At 39.7% G+C, this 14,913-nt stretch overlaps 1 pseudogene; it reads right to left on the bottom strand.

Annotated features, from left to right (window-relative positions):
- Positions 1-344: 344 nt before the first annotated feature.
- On the bottom strand, positions 345-443 carry LOC138424956 (U6 spliceosomal RNA; annotated as a pseudogene).
- Between the last annotated feature and the right edge of the window lie 14,470 nt (positions 444-14,913).

Below are 14,913 nucleotides of genomic sequence, written 5' to 3'. Positions count from 1 at the left end.
CTCCTGAACTTTTCAATTAATAAATACGTGATTTTTCAACAGAGTTTCGTCTGTTACATAAAGTACAATAAGCTTAAGGTTAGTGCTCCATTTGTTCAACCTTCGTTATATATGAAGCAGTCAACCCTGCAAGCCCCAGGTTTAAATCATTATTTGCATTTCTCACAGCACTCATTCTAAAGATTAAAGTATATTTAATGTTCAATAAAATACAATGATCTAGTGCTCAGTAATGAGTTTTAATATTTGTAATCACCATAAAAACCACAACTCAAAACAAGATATAAAACACTTCCATTATCCCAAGTATTTTCTCATGTCTTTTTTTAAATTAACAAGGGAAGAAAAAAATGGATTGTCTCAAAACAACTGTGTTACCCTTATACAGGCTCTATGGTAATCTTCTCTGTATCAGGACAACTTTACTTCATTTGCCAAAGTGAGTGTGACCCATTGCATTTCTGATTTTTTCCCTCATTGTCTCAGATCCAGGGAAAATTACAAAAAGGAGAAAGAACAATTAATCCAGAAATTCTCTTGAGTCAATTTAAGATCAACAAACTCTCAGTGAATATAGAGCCTCCAGGACACTTCAAGATTTAAATCTCCATAAGATGTCTTTATAACATTACAAATATTTTAGAGGGATAGGATATGCAATCTTTTAGAAAAATGATGGTCCCCAAACACCATGGCTGCACTAATTTACATTTCCATCAATAGTGTAGGAGGGTTCTTTTTCCTCCACACACTCTCCAGCATTTACAGTTTGTAAATTTTTTAATGATAGCCATTCTGACCAGTGTGAGGTGGTATCTCATTGTAATTTTATTTTGCATTTCTCTAATAAATAGCAATGTTGATCATCTTTCATGTGCCTGTTAACCATTTGTATGTCTTCTTTGGAGAAATGTCTATTTAGGTCTTCTGCCTATGTTAAGTTTTTGTTTTTTTTTTTTTTTTTAATTGCATTATGTGATGAGCTATTTGCACTTTTAAAAATTAAGCCCTTCTTGGTAACATCATTTGCTAATGTATTTTCCCAATTCGTAGGTTGTCTTTTGTTTTGTTTACCATTTTCTTTGCTGTTCAAAAGTTTTTAAGTTTGACTTAGTCCCAGTTGTTTATTTTGCTAGTATTTCTTTTGCCTTGGGAAACAGATCTAAGAAACTACTGTAATCATTTATGTCACACAATATTTTGCTTATGTTCTATTCTCAGCTCTGTGATCTTTATACCTCATGAGTTTGCTTTGAGAAATAAATAACATGTTTGCAAAGTTTCCTGGTGGCTCAGACAGTAAAGTGTCTGCCTACAATGCAGAAGACCTGTTCAACGCCTGGGTCTTGAGCCAGGCAAAGGTCTTCCTGACCTCCTGGACAAGGAAATGGCAACTCATTCCAGTATTCTTCCCTGGAAAAATCCCATGGAGGGAGCAACCTGGTAGGCTACAGTCCATGGGGTAGCAAAGAGTCAGACATGATTGATAGACTTCACTTTCTTTCTTTCTTTACAAAGTTCAGGAGTTGCCAAGATCATCCTCACTTCTAATACTAACTGCAAATTCAGACTGTCCCAATATCACCCTCAGCAGAATTCCTTGGCAGTCTAGTAGTTAGGAATCTAACAAAGCTTTGCCAAGACAAGGCACTGCTCTTGGCAAACACCCTCTTCCAACAATACAAGAGACAACCCTACAAATGGACATCACCAGATGGTCAATATTGAAATAAGATTAATTATATTCTTTGCAGGCAAAGATGGAGAAGCTCTATACAGTCAGATGAAACAAGACCTGAAGCTGACTGTGGCTCAGATCGCAAATACCTTATTGCAAAATTCAGACATAAATTGAAGAAATTAGGGAAAACCAGTAGGCCATTCAAGTATGGCCTATATCAAATCCCTTATGAATATACAGAGAAGGGAATGGCAAACCACTTCAGTATTCTTGCCTTGAGAACCCCATGAACAGTATGAAAAGACAAAAAGATAGGACACTGAAAGATGAAATCCCCAAGTTAGTAGGTGCCCAATATGCTACTGGAGATCAGTGGAGAACTAACTCCAGAAGAATGAAGAGATAAAGCCAAAGCAAAAACAATACCCAGTTGTGGATCTGACTGGTGATGGAAGCAAAGTCTGATGCTGTAAAGAACAATATTGCATAGGAACCTGGAATGTTAGGTCCATTAATCAAGGCATTTGGAAGTGGTCAAACAGGAGATGACAAGAGTGAAATCAAAATATTAGGAATCAGCGAACTAAAATGGACTGGAATGGGTGACTTTAACTCAGATGACCATTATATCTACTACTGTGGGCAAGAATCAGTTCACTTCAATTCAATAGCTCAGTCGTGTCTGACTCTTTGTGACGCCATGAATCGCACCACTCCAGGCCTCCCTGTCCATCACCAAATCCCGGAGTTCACTCAGACTCACGTCCATCGAGTCAGAGATGCCATCCAGCCATCTCATCCTGGGTCGCCCCCTTCTCCTCCTGCCCCTAATCCCTCCCAGCATCAGAGTCTTTTCCAATGAGTCAGCTCTTCACATGAGGTGGCCAAAGTACTGGAGTTTCAGCTTTAGCATCATTCCTTCCAAAGAAATCCCAGGGCTGATCTCCTTCAAAATGGACTGGTTGGATCTCCTTGCAGTCCCAGGGACTCTCAAGAGTCTTCTCCAACACCACAGTTCAAAAGCATCAGTACTTAGGCGCTCAGCTTTCTTCACAGTCCAACTCTTACATCCATACATGGCCACTGGAAAAACCATAGCCTTGACTAGACGGACCTTAGTCAGCAAAGTAATGTCTCTGCTTTTGAATATACAATCTAGGTTGGTCATAACTTTTCTTCCAACAAGTAAGCGACTTTTAATTTCATGGCTGCAATCACCATCTGTGGTGATTTTGGAGCCCAAAAGAATAAAGTCTGACACTGTTTCCAGTGTTTCCCCATCTATTTCCCATGAAGTGATGGGACCAGATGCCATGATCTTCGTTTTCTGAATGTTGAGCTTTAGGCCAACTTTTTCACTCTCCTCTTTCACTTTCATCAAGAGGCTTTTTAGTTCTTCTTCACTTTCTGCCATAAGGGTGGTGTCATCTGCATATCTGAGGTTACTGATATTTCTCCCAGCAATCTTGATTCCAGCTTGTGTTTCTTCCAGTCCAGCGTTTCTCATGATGTACTCTGCATATAAGTTAAATAAGCAGGGTGACAATATACAGCCTTGACGTACTCCTTTTCCTATTGGGAACCAGTCTGTTGTTCCATGTCCAGTTCTAACTCTTGCTTCCTAACCTGCATACAGATTTCTCAAGAGGCAGGTTAGGTGGTCTGGTATTCCCATCTCTTTCAGAATTTTCCACAGTTTCTTGTGATGCACACAGTCAAAGGCTTTGGCATAGTCAATAAAGCAGAAATAGATGTTTTTCTGGAACTCTCTTGCTTTTTCCATGATCCAGCGGATGTTGCCCATTTGATCTCTGGTTCCTCTGCCTTTTCGAAAACCAGCTTGAACATCAGGAAGTTCACGGTTCACGTATTGCTGAAGCCTGGCTTGGAGAATTTTGAGCATTGCTTTACTAGCATGTGAAATGAGTGCAATTGTGTGGTAGTTTGAGCATTCTTTGGCATTGCCTTTCTTTGGGATTGGAATGAAAACTGACCTCTTCCAGTCCTGTGGCCACTGCTGAGTTTTCCAAATTTGCTGGTATATTGAGTGCAACACTTTCACAGCATCATCTTTCAGGATTTGAAATAGCTCAACTGGGATTTCATCACCTCCACTAGCTTTGTTCGTAGTGATGCTTTCCAAGGCCCATTTGACTTCACATTCCAGGATGTCTGGCTCTAGGTGAGTGATCACACCATCATGATTATCTGGGTCATGAAGATATTTTTTGTACAGTTCTTCTGTGTATTCTTGCCACCTCTTCTTAATATCTTCTGCTTCTGTTAGGTCCAGACCATTTCTGTCCTTTATCGAGCCCATCTTTGCATGAAACGTTCCCTACCTTAGAAGAAATGGAGTAGCCATCATAGTCAACAAAAGAGTCTGAAATGCAGTACTTGAATGCAACCTCAAAAACCACAGAATAATCTCTGTTCATTTCCAAGGCAAACCATTCACTATCACGGTATATACCAAGTCTATACCCTGACCAGAAATGCTGAAGAAGCTGAAGTTGAACGGTTCTGTGAAGACTAAAAGACCTTCTAGAACTAACACCCGCAAAAGATGTCCTTTTCATTATAGGGGACTGGAATGCAAAAGTAGGAAGTCAAGAGATATTTGGAGTAACAGGCAAATTTGGCCTTAGAGTACAAAATGAAGCAAGTCAATGGTTAACAGGGTTTTGCCAAGAGAACGCACTGGTCATAGCAAACATCCTCTTCCAAAAACACAAGAGAAGACTCTACACATGGACATCACCAGATGGTCAATTCCAAAATCAGATTAATTATATTCTTTGCAGCCAAAGATGGAGAAGCTCTAAACAGTCAGCAAAAACAAGACTGGGAACTGACTAAGGCTCAAATCATGAACTCCTTATTGCCAAATTCAGATTTAAATTGAAGAAAGTAGGGGAAACCACTGGAAACCCAATACAGTACTCTTGCCTGGAAAATCCCATGGACGGAGGAGCCTGATAGGCTGCAGTCCATGGAGCCACTAAAATTTGGACACTACTGAGTGGCATCACTTTCACTTTTCACTTTCATACTTTGGAAAATGAAATGGCAACCCACTCCAGTGTTCTTGCCTGGAGAATGCCAGGGCCAGGGGAGCCTGGGAGGCTGCCATATTTGGGCTCTCACAGAGTCAGACATGACTGAAGCGACTTAGCAGCAGCAGCAGCAACAACAGGGAAAACCACTAGACCATTCAAGCATGACCTAAATCAAACCCCTTATGATTATACAATGAAAGTGACAAATAGATTCAAAAGATTAGATCTGATAGACAGAGTGCCTAAATAACTATGGATGGAGGTTCATGACATTGTACAGGAGACAGGGATCAAGACCATTCCCAAGAAAATGAAATGCAAAAAGTCAAAATGGCTGTCTGAGGAGGCCTTACAAATAGCTGAGAAAAGAAAAGACATGAAAGGCAAAGGAGCAAAGAAAAGATACATCCATTTGAATGTAGAGTTCTAAAGACTATCAAGGAGAGATAAGAAAGCCTTCCTCAGTGATCAGTGCAAAGAAATAGAGGAAAAAATATTGAATGGGAAAGACTAGAGATCTCTTCAAGAAAATTAGAGATACCAAGGGAATATTTCATGCAAAAATGAGTACAATAAAGGACAGAAATTGTATGGACCTAACAGAAGTAGAAGATATTATGATGAGGTGGCGAGACTTCACAGAACTATACAAAAAAGGTCTTCATGACCCAGATAACCACGATGGTGTGATCACTCACCTAGAGCCAGACATCCTGGAATGCTAAGTCAAGTGGGCCTTAGGAAGCATAGCTACAAATAAAGCTAGTGGAGGTGATGGAATTCCAATTGAGCTACTTCAAATCCTAAAAGATGATGCTGTGAAAGTGCTGCACTCAATATGCCAGCAAATTTGGAAAAACTGAGCAGTGGCCACAGGACTGGAAAAGGTCAGTTTTGATTCCAGTCCCAAAGAATGGCAATGCCAAAGAATGTTCAATTTACCATACAATTGCGCTTATTTCATATGCTAGCAAGGTCATGCTCAAAATCCTTCAAGCTAGACTTTAGCAGTATATGAATGAAGAAATTCCAGGTGTACAAGCTGGATTTAGAAAAGACAGATGAACCAGAGATCAAATTGCCAACATCCATTGGATCATAGAAAATGCAAGAGAAGTTCAGAAAAATAGCCACTTCTGCTTCATTGGCTTTGACTGTGTGGATCACAACAAACTCGAAAATTGTTAAAGAGATTAGAATACCAGACCACCTTACCTGCCTTCTAAGAAATCTGTATGCAAATTCAGAAGCAACAGTTAGAACTGGACATGGACCAATGCACTGGTTTAAAATTGGGAAAGGAGTACATCAAGGCTGTATATTGTTATCCTGCTTATTTCACTTATATGCAGACTACATCATAAGAAATGCCAGGCTGGATGAAGTGCAAGCTGGAATCAAGATTGCTGGGAGAAATACCAATAACCTCAGATATGCAGATGTCACAACCCTATGGCAGAAAGCAAAGTGAAACTAAGAAGCCTCTTGATGAAGGTGAAAGGAAAGTGAAACAGCTGACTTAAAACTCAACTTTCAAAGAGCAAAGATGATCCAGTCCCATCATTTCATGACAAATAAATGGGGAAACACCCTGGAGAAGGAAATGGCAACCCACTCCAGTATTCTTGCCTGGAAAATTCCAAAGGACAGAGGAAAGTGGCAGGCTACAATCCATGGGGTGGCAAAGAGTCAGCCACGACTGAGCGTATCAGCACAAATGGGGAAGCAATGGAAACAGTGACAGGCTTTATATTCGTGGGCTCCAAAATCACTGTGGATGGTGACTGCATCCACGAAATTAAATGACTCTTGCTCCTTGGAAGAAAAGCTATGACAAATGTAGACTGTGTATTAAAAGCTGAGACATCAGTTTGCTGACAATACTTTGGCCACCTGATGCAAAGAGCCAGCTCTTTGGAAAAGACCCTAATGCTGGGAAAGGTTGAATAGCATCACAGGGTCAATGAACATGAATTTGAGCAAACTATGGGGATAGTGAAGGACAGGAGAGCCTGGTTTGCTGCAGTCCATGAGGGTCACAAAGAGTCGGACATGGCTTAGTGACTAAACAACAGCAGCAACACAATACTAGTTGGTATATCCATTAAATGCATGTAACCATTAATATTTTATTCTTTTAGTGGACATACTAGAATCTCTCCTACCTAAAGAGTATTTTAAAAACACTTTCAGACTGGAGGGGCACTCTGAGCATGTGCAGTGTGGCTACGCGGCTGCTGGAGGCTGGGCCCCCGGTGCTGATGCCAAGCGCCCACTAGACCTCCTCCTAGCATGGTCGGCCCAGGGCAGTAGAGAAAGAATGGTAGCTTCTCCCTGGGGCTGGAGGAGCCGGCACTTCGGCAAGCCCATGCCCACCCCCACCTCCCACCTGCAACCCCCCCAAATCCCTACCACGCCCGCCACCCCTGGGCTTCTGAGGCGCCCTCCAGACCCACGATGATGTTAGAGAGGGTGAAATTTAAAACAAACTAACAAACAAAAACTTCCACATTGTTTTTTTTCGTTTGCTTTTCTTTCCTCGGTCTTGTATGTTTTTAAGAGGATTTTTAGTTTTTCATAGTAACATTTACCAGATTAAAACTCATAGCTTTGGTTAGAACCAACCTACTTTCCTCTTGTTGCTTTACCCCTTGAGTAACCTAGATATTCCCCGATCTTTTCAGGTACATATTTATAGACAACCTCTGGAGCTATACCATAAGCTGGTTGATCTCAGTCACTGTATATTGGATCTTAATAATCTCATCTTTAGTGTAATCATATTTCCATGTTGCTTGGGGATTTATCACTTTAATGTCCTATATTCCGCCCAAGGACCTACACCCACTAGTTCAGCAAAGTTTTATTATTATTATTTTTTTTAATGAGCAGCATTAAAAGCTCACACAAAACTCAGCAGCAAGTATTTCTTTTTTCCTCCCAGCTTGAAAAAGTCCTCTCTTTGTCATAAAACAAAAATACAGAATAAAAGGTTAGGCTCATTCTTATTGCCTGTTCTCATTATTGTTGATGAAAAACTCCAAATTAATGTGCTTGCGCTTATGGAATTATCTCCCTTAACCTTGGTAATTCAATGAGAAAGAATTATTTTAAGAGATAGGCATGGCTTAACAGCATTTGGGGTTTGCTCAGCCTGAACAATCATCCAGAGAACATGTATCTTCTTTCTTTGTTTAGTGTAGTGATCACCACAGGAATTTGGTGCTGAAAATCCTTAGTATAGTGGTTGGTGTAGAGGCTTTTATTAGAAATAGGGACACTGCAATTAAGTACCTGAGTTTACCCTGGAAGTAGACTACTTCTGACTCCAGGCAACTAGTAATACTGCTTTCTTCTTTTCAAACCCCAGAGAAGAAAGGGTTTTGTTTATTTGTTTTGTTTTCTGCTATATGCTATGCCTGCAAAAGTGACTGGCCAGAGGAAGCACACAATAAATATTTTTGTTGAATGAGCAAAGGTATTGTTGCAGAAAGGGGGACCCCTTCCAGGGCCTGAAAGTGCGCTCTTGTCTAACACTCGGAAATGAACTGTCCGAGGAGACACATGTGCCAACAAAGCAAGAGATTCTACTGGGAAGGGGAGCCCAAGTGGAGAGCAGTAGGGTATGGGAACTCAGGAGAACTGCTCTGCCACATGGTTTGAAGTCTTGGGTTTTATGGTGATGGGATTAGTTTCCAGATTGTCTTTAAACAATCATTCGGACTCAGAGTCCTTCCTGGTGAACAAGTCCATGCCTTATTCAGCCAAGATGGATGCATCCAGAAAGATTCTGAGAGGTGGTTGGACACGTGGTGTCACTTTTTTACTTTTCCTGAACTCAACCTGTTGATGGTGGCTTATTAGTTCCTGGTGTTCCTTATCAGGACTTTCTGTTGTAAAACAACTCATGCAAATGGTTACCATGGTGCTTGGCCAGGGTGGGCAGTTTCAGTCAGTGTGCTTCCCCTAAAAGCATGATGAGGATAAACTCTCATCATGTATGCAAAGGCCTTGGGCTTCCCTGGCGGCTCAGTGCTAAAGAATTTGCCTGCCTATACAGGACACATGGGTTCAATTTCTGGATTGGAAAGATCTCCTGGAGAAGGAAATGGCAATCCACTCCAGTATTCTTACATAGGAAATCCCACAGACAAAGGAGATTGACAAGCTGCTGTCCTTAGGTGGCAAAAGAATCAGACATGATTTAGCAACTAAACAGCAACAACGTGCAAAGCCCTTGGTCCGGGACCAAGCCCTCAGTACCCATTCGTTTAAAAAACATACAATTAAAACAAAAAGAGATTAAATCCTTTTAACTGAATAAAGGGTTCAGCAATGGGTTTATAGGAAATCAATTAATTATAATATTCAATTCCTATTTGTGTTGTCCATTTACTTATTTCACCAAATAAGTATCTAGCAATAATTATATGTGCTGCTGGAAGTTCTGAGTATTCAAAGGTAAATACAAATAACCAAAATAAAGGACATACATGAAACATTCTGTCCAACCCAGGACAGTTTCTATATGTCTATCAATAACCTATCCCTGACTGCAAAGAAATCCATAGGATAGTTATGAGAAAACAAGAATATTCAAATTATAAACTTTATTATTAACTTTGTTGGCATTTCTGTATCTGTCAGACTCTCTAAAACTCTTGAGATACAAGAATGTTTTCTCTGAGACAAGAGTTTATTCAGACAATTCCCTCTTGACTGCCAATATTTGCCTGAGAGAATCTCTCAACTCGTTCTTTCAGGTTATAGACATAATTGGCTATTTAGGTATTCTGGTGCCATTGTTCTTGATATACATCTAAGCATCATCTCTGGACCAACCAAAAGGCAAGGATTCTGTTTCTGATTGCTCTGTGGCTGCTCACTGAGGATACTGAAGCAGCTCCTGGTTAATTAGACCATTTTATCTTTTACCTCATCTATTTTCTGGTTGTAATAGTAATAGAAGTGCCAGCAATTCCAAGCACAGCCCTGAAACCTTGCTAATCAGCATCTGTGATTTGCAAGAGGTGCTGTTATTTGAATTGTTGAAGCCAAATTGTTGCAAAAGGTTATGCCTAAGTGGACATTTTTATCTCCAAATCAATCACATGTATTTAATGAAACTTAAAAGGGGCTTATAAAGTTAAATAAGTAAATAAATAAAAAACAGGACCTACAGCACTTAGTGATGCAAGTCAAATGTATACTGTACTTCCTCCAGCACATATACACAACATAATAACATGGAGAAATGTGTGCTTATATGGAAAGGAAGAACATAGAGTGACAGAGATTGTGTGCTCCTTATTTTATCAACTGTGTGATCATAGGCAAGTCAAAGTCCCTTGAACATCATCCTTCTTATCCGTCAGATGGACATAATATCAATATCTACAGGGTTGTTATAAGGATTAAAATGTATTAAAAATATTTCATACAGTGCCCTATTCTGCAATGCATGCTGATTATATGTTTGTTATTGTTTAGTAGCTAAGTTTTGTCTGACTCTTCATGGCTGCTTGGACTGTAGCCTACCAGGCTCCTCTGTCCATGGGATTTCTCAGGCAAGAATATTGGGACGGGTTGCCATTTCCTTTTCCAGGTGATCGTCCTGACCCAGGGATTGAACCCACATCTCCTGCATTGGCAGGCGGATTCTTTACCCCTCATCCACCAGGGAAACCCTGCTAATTATATATTAGTTACCATTATTCTAGGAAATCATCGCATCCTGCCTACTCATGCAAAGAAACAATTAACTTATTTTGAAAAGCAATTATTTCACTTCTACAGGGATTGCAGAAAATCAGAGACAAGACAAAAACGGGCAAATTTTGTTATTTCTACTAGGCTTCTTGAGATGCGTAGTCTATATATACTAAAATTTACACCAGAATACAGGAGAAACTGAAAGGAAGAGAAAGGAATAAGCTTTTTTCTATGAAGTATTTGAGGCTTGTCTTCCCCAACATTTCCAAAAAAAAAAAAAAGAGAAAAAACTGTCTATGAAAAAATTCTTATTTCTTGAGATGCTCTTTAAAAAACTGCCTTCAACTAAGCTTGGAAAACATTGAGTATTAGATTGCTTCTTGCCTCTTAAGGAACTATTGTTATTTTAGTGAAGAAGTGTCTGAGAAATTTGGAATAGTTCTAATAAAAGAAACATTGCAAAAATATGCTGAGCAAAGTGTTGTGGGTTGAACAATGTCCTTCACAATGTTTATGCCCACCTACTAACTGAGAATGGGATTATATTTGGCAATAGGGTTTTTGAAAATGTAATTAAGGATATTGAGATAAACTCATAACAGATTTTGATTGGGCTCTAAATCCAGACTGAAGTCCTCTTAGAAGGTGGTGAGGTGAAGAGGGACAGAGAAACTGAAGTGATGCCAAGGAACACCAAGATGGCTAACAAACACTTGAAGCTAAGATGAAGCCATAGGATCATTTCTGGAAACCTAGATTCCCCAGAATGAATGAATCCTAATGACACCTTCATTTTAGATTTTAAGGCTTTTGAACTGTGAGAGAATAAATTTGTTGGTTTGAACCTCTCAGTTATTGGCAATTACTCCAGTACTCTTGCCTGGAGAATCCCATGGAGGGAGGAGCCTGGTAGGCTACAGTCCATGGGGTTGCAAAGAGTCGGACACGACTGAGTGACCTTACTTACTTATGAAGCATGTAGATGGTATTCCAAAATGGCCATTTACAAAATGTGGAAAATGCTATTAAATATAGTTCAAAAAAACCCTTCTTATCTCTTCTGCCCATTTGATTTGGTTCCATTTTTTAGTGGTGAGGAGGTGATAAATTGTACAAGTGGAGTAGAGAAAAACATTGCTAAGCATTGTGTGCATGTTCAGTCACTCAGTCATGTCTGACTCTTTGTAACCCCATGGCCTGTTACCTGCCAGGCTTCTTTTCCCATGGGATTTCCTAGGCAAGAATACTGGAGTGGGTTGCCATTTAGTGGGGATCTTCTAAACCCAGGGATGGAACCCATGTCACCTGCATCTCCTGCACTGGTAGGTGGATTCTTTACCACTGAGCCACCAGAGCAGCCCCAAGCATTGTGATTAAGAGCTAAATTATGACTCAAAAGTGAGTTCTCTAGTGTGATTGAGGAACTGAATGTTTAATTGTAGTGAATTTAAGTAGCCACATTTGGTTAGTGCATTCGATATTGAACAGAGGACATCTAGAAGATTGTGGTGTATCTTTGCTAACCAAATTTTCAAAAACCAGATTCTGAGCATGTGGTCAGATGACTGGAAAATAAACATTTGTTAAATTAAAAAAAAAGAAAAAGAAAAAGTGAGTTCTCCATTAGTTTTTTGTTGTCACTTGTGCTCTTGTCAACAAAAGCCCTTCACCTATCAGTGTTTGTGAAAAGTTTATAAAACAGTCAGCTTCTCCCATGCTACCTCTAGAAGAAACAAATAAAAGAAAAGATAAAATAGGTAATAACCATTATGCAATAGCAACAATAGCAATGTTTGCTAAAAGTCAGTTAGTCTCTCTGCTTAGCTTTAGAATCAGCATAGAAAGTTAAGATTTCTATGTTTTATGGACAAAGTTTTAGAATAGGATTTTGTTTTCACTTCTTTGTCTAGAAAAAAATGAAACACATATTTTTAATCCAGCCCTTTGTGGAAGAGCATTCTGGCATTACTATGTGAACTGGGTCTAATAGTATATGTGACCCTTGTTTGGTCACTGGTCAGACAAAATACCACAAAAGCAGCAAAAGAGACAGCTAAAATCATGGCGTCAGAAGTCAGACATCTGGACTGTTTGAGGTCTGATAGGTGAATAAGGAACAATTTGCCCTAAGTCTAGTTCCTTCTTGTAATTGAAATAAATACCTTGCCTACCATATCAGTAAACAAAGGATGCTGTAGCCATCAAGCCACTACAGCCACTCCCATGGTGAGCCCTGAGGGAACACTTGGAGACAACTGGCTACCCATTTCCAAGCCCTCAGGCACTGCAGCTACCCACCATGGTGTATCCTGAGGGGACTCAGGATGGGAAAGAACAGGATACTAGCCCTAGGTAGTTAGGCTGCATATCAAAGGAGTGATTTCAATGAGCCCAGACTCCTGCATGTCCCCATGCAGGAAAAACAGTACTAAATTCCTTAACTTGAGATTTCTGGTTTTCTTTAATTAACAGTAATTTGTTGATGCTTCGACCACTTGGTCTTTGTTGCAAAACCTCTGTATACCCTGGCTCTTCCCTTACTTTTTCAGAGTAGTCCTCAGACAATCTGCCAAATAAAACATAACTCAGCTTTTAGGTTATGCCTTTTTTTCCTGTTGACATTTTTATCAGGAGAGCACTTCAAATCTGGACTCTCTGTTAAGCTTCTTAACTACAAGCATGGCAGCTACTGCTTTCTGGCACATTTGCATGGAGAATTTGGACATGTTTTTCAAACTGAAAGTGTGATCACGAACTTAAATTATGTTATGGCTCCCCAAAGCCTCCTTTAAAGTGGCTAAAGGGGCCCTCTTGATGTCACTATGGATATCTATCTCTCTAGCCTCATTTCTTGTCAGCTCTTTCCTTAACAAGAATTATATGAGTTCTCAAATTCTTGATTTCTCACAACTCAGGTCATTCACATTTACTTACTTACTTACTTACTTTCTTCTTTTTAAATAATCTCCCCATCCCTAACTCTCATACTCATCATGGCTTCTGATGTTAGACTGATTAGTGTCATAATTCTACCCTGTGTAAACTGGAGGAGAATTTGCATTTTCTTCAGAGTTGTGTTAAGAAGTAAATAAGATAATAAATGCCAAAGTTAATAAATGTAACAGTAAGTAAATTTTCAAAAATATCATCATTGTCATTGTTATGCACCGAGCCCATATCTCCGAACCAACCGAGAGAAAGCAAGTCTTCCACAGTAATGCAAAAAGGCAGGAAGGGAGTTTATTTCTAGCGCGCTAGGGTCCGAGTCTCATCCGACACAGCGGAATCCGACAGGGACCCCGAACAAAGGGATATGGCGGTTTATATACAGTCAGTTCTTTGTCTCAGTTACAGGAGTAGCTGGCGTTACATGATTGGCTAGACAGGATGAGCGCATGTCCTGTCTCTTTCTGGTTGGTGTGTACAGGAAGTCTTCCTAATTTGGTCAAGGAATGCTATTTTTTTTTTTTCCCAGCTAACAGGAAACATGACTCAGGTCCTTGGTGCTATGCACCTCACTGAGCCGTCCTTCAAATCCTACTTGGGATAAAATTTGTACTGGAAAGCATTCTCTGACTTTATAAGACTAAATTAGATGAAAACTAACAATAATTATAAGAACAATTCAAACATTAATTCTCTTATATTCATTAATTCAAATTTTAGAAAATTAGGTTAATAATCATAATACAAATAATCATAAATATAAGAAAGGCATTTATTTCAGTTTTCATAGTTGAAGTCCAAAATATAGAACAATGTATTTTCAATTAGATATACCAGTCATATGATGGATTATTATGAAACTTTCAACAAGTATATTTCCATTAAAAAAAAAAATAAATTGAATCCCATGGAGGGAGGAGCCTGGTAGGCTACAGTCCATGGGGTCACAAAGAGTCAGACATGACTGAGCGACGTCACTTTCACTTTCAATTAACAGCAGGGGAAATGCTTGTGTCATATTTTTAACTGAATAATAGCAGATATTAAAAATTAAAAGCATAGTATAGCAAAACATCCTGGAATTATAGGTACCACTATCCTAATAATAGTTTCCAAAAGCATAATTAGGTTCATATTTGAGTCTTGCAAATATTCTAAAATGAGCCTGCGTGTTCAGTCAGTTGTGTCCGATTCTTTTGGGCCTGATGGACTCTAGCCCCCTCGCTTCTCTGCCCATGAGAGTTCCCAGGCAAGAATTTTGGTGCTGTGCTGTGCTTAGTCCCTTAGTCGTGTCTGACTCTTGGTGATCCCATGGACCATAGCCTCCCAGGCTCCTCTGTCCATGGGATTCTCCAGGCAAGAATACTGGAGTGGGTTGCCATCCCTTCTCCAGAAGATCTTCCCAATCCAGGGATCAACCTTCCCAACCCAGGTCTCCCTCATTTACCATCTGAATATTGGAGTGGGTTGCTATTCCTTCCACCAAGGGATCTTCTTGACCCAGGGATCAACCCG

Source organism: Ovis canadensis, chromosome 19 (genome assembly GCF_042477335.2).
Source record: "Ovis canadensis isolate MfBH-ARS-UI-01 breed Bighorn chromosome 19, ARS-UI_OviCan_v2, whole genome shotgun sequence".
Lineage (NCBI taxonomy): Eukaryota > Metazoa > Chordata > Mammalia > Artiodactyla > Bovidae > Ovis > Ovis canadensis.
Note: the sequence above shows the minus strand (reverse complement) of the source record. Positions and strands in the feature narration are given on the sequence as shown.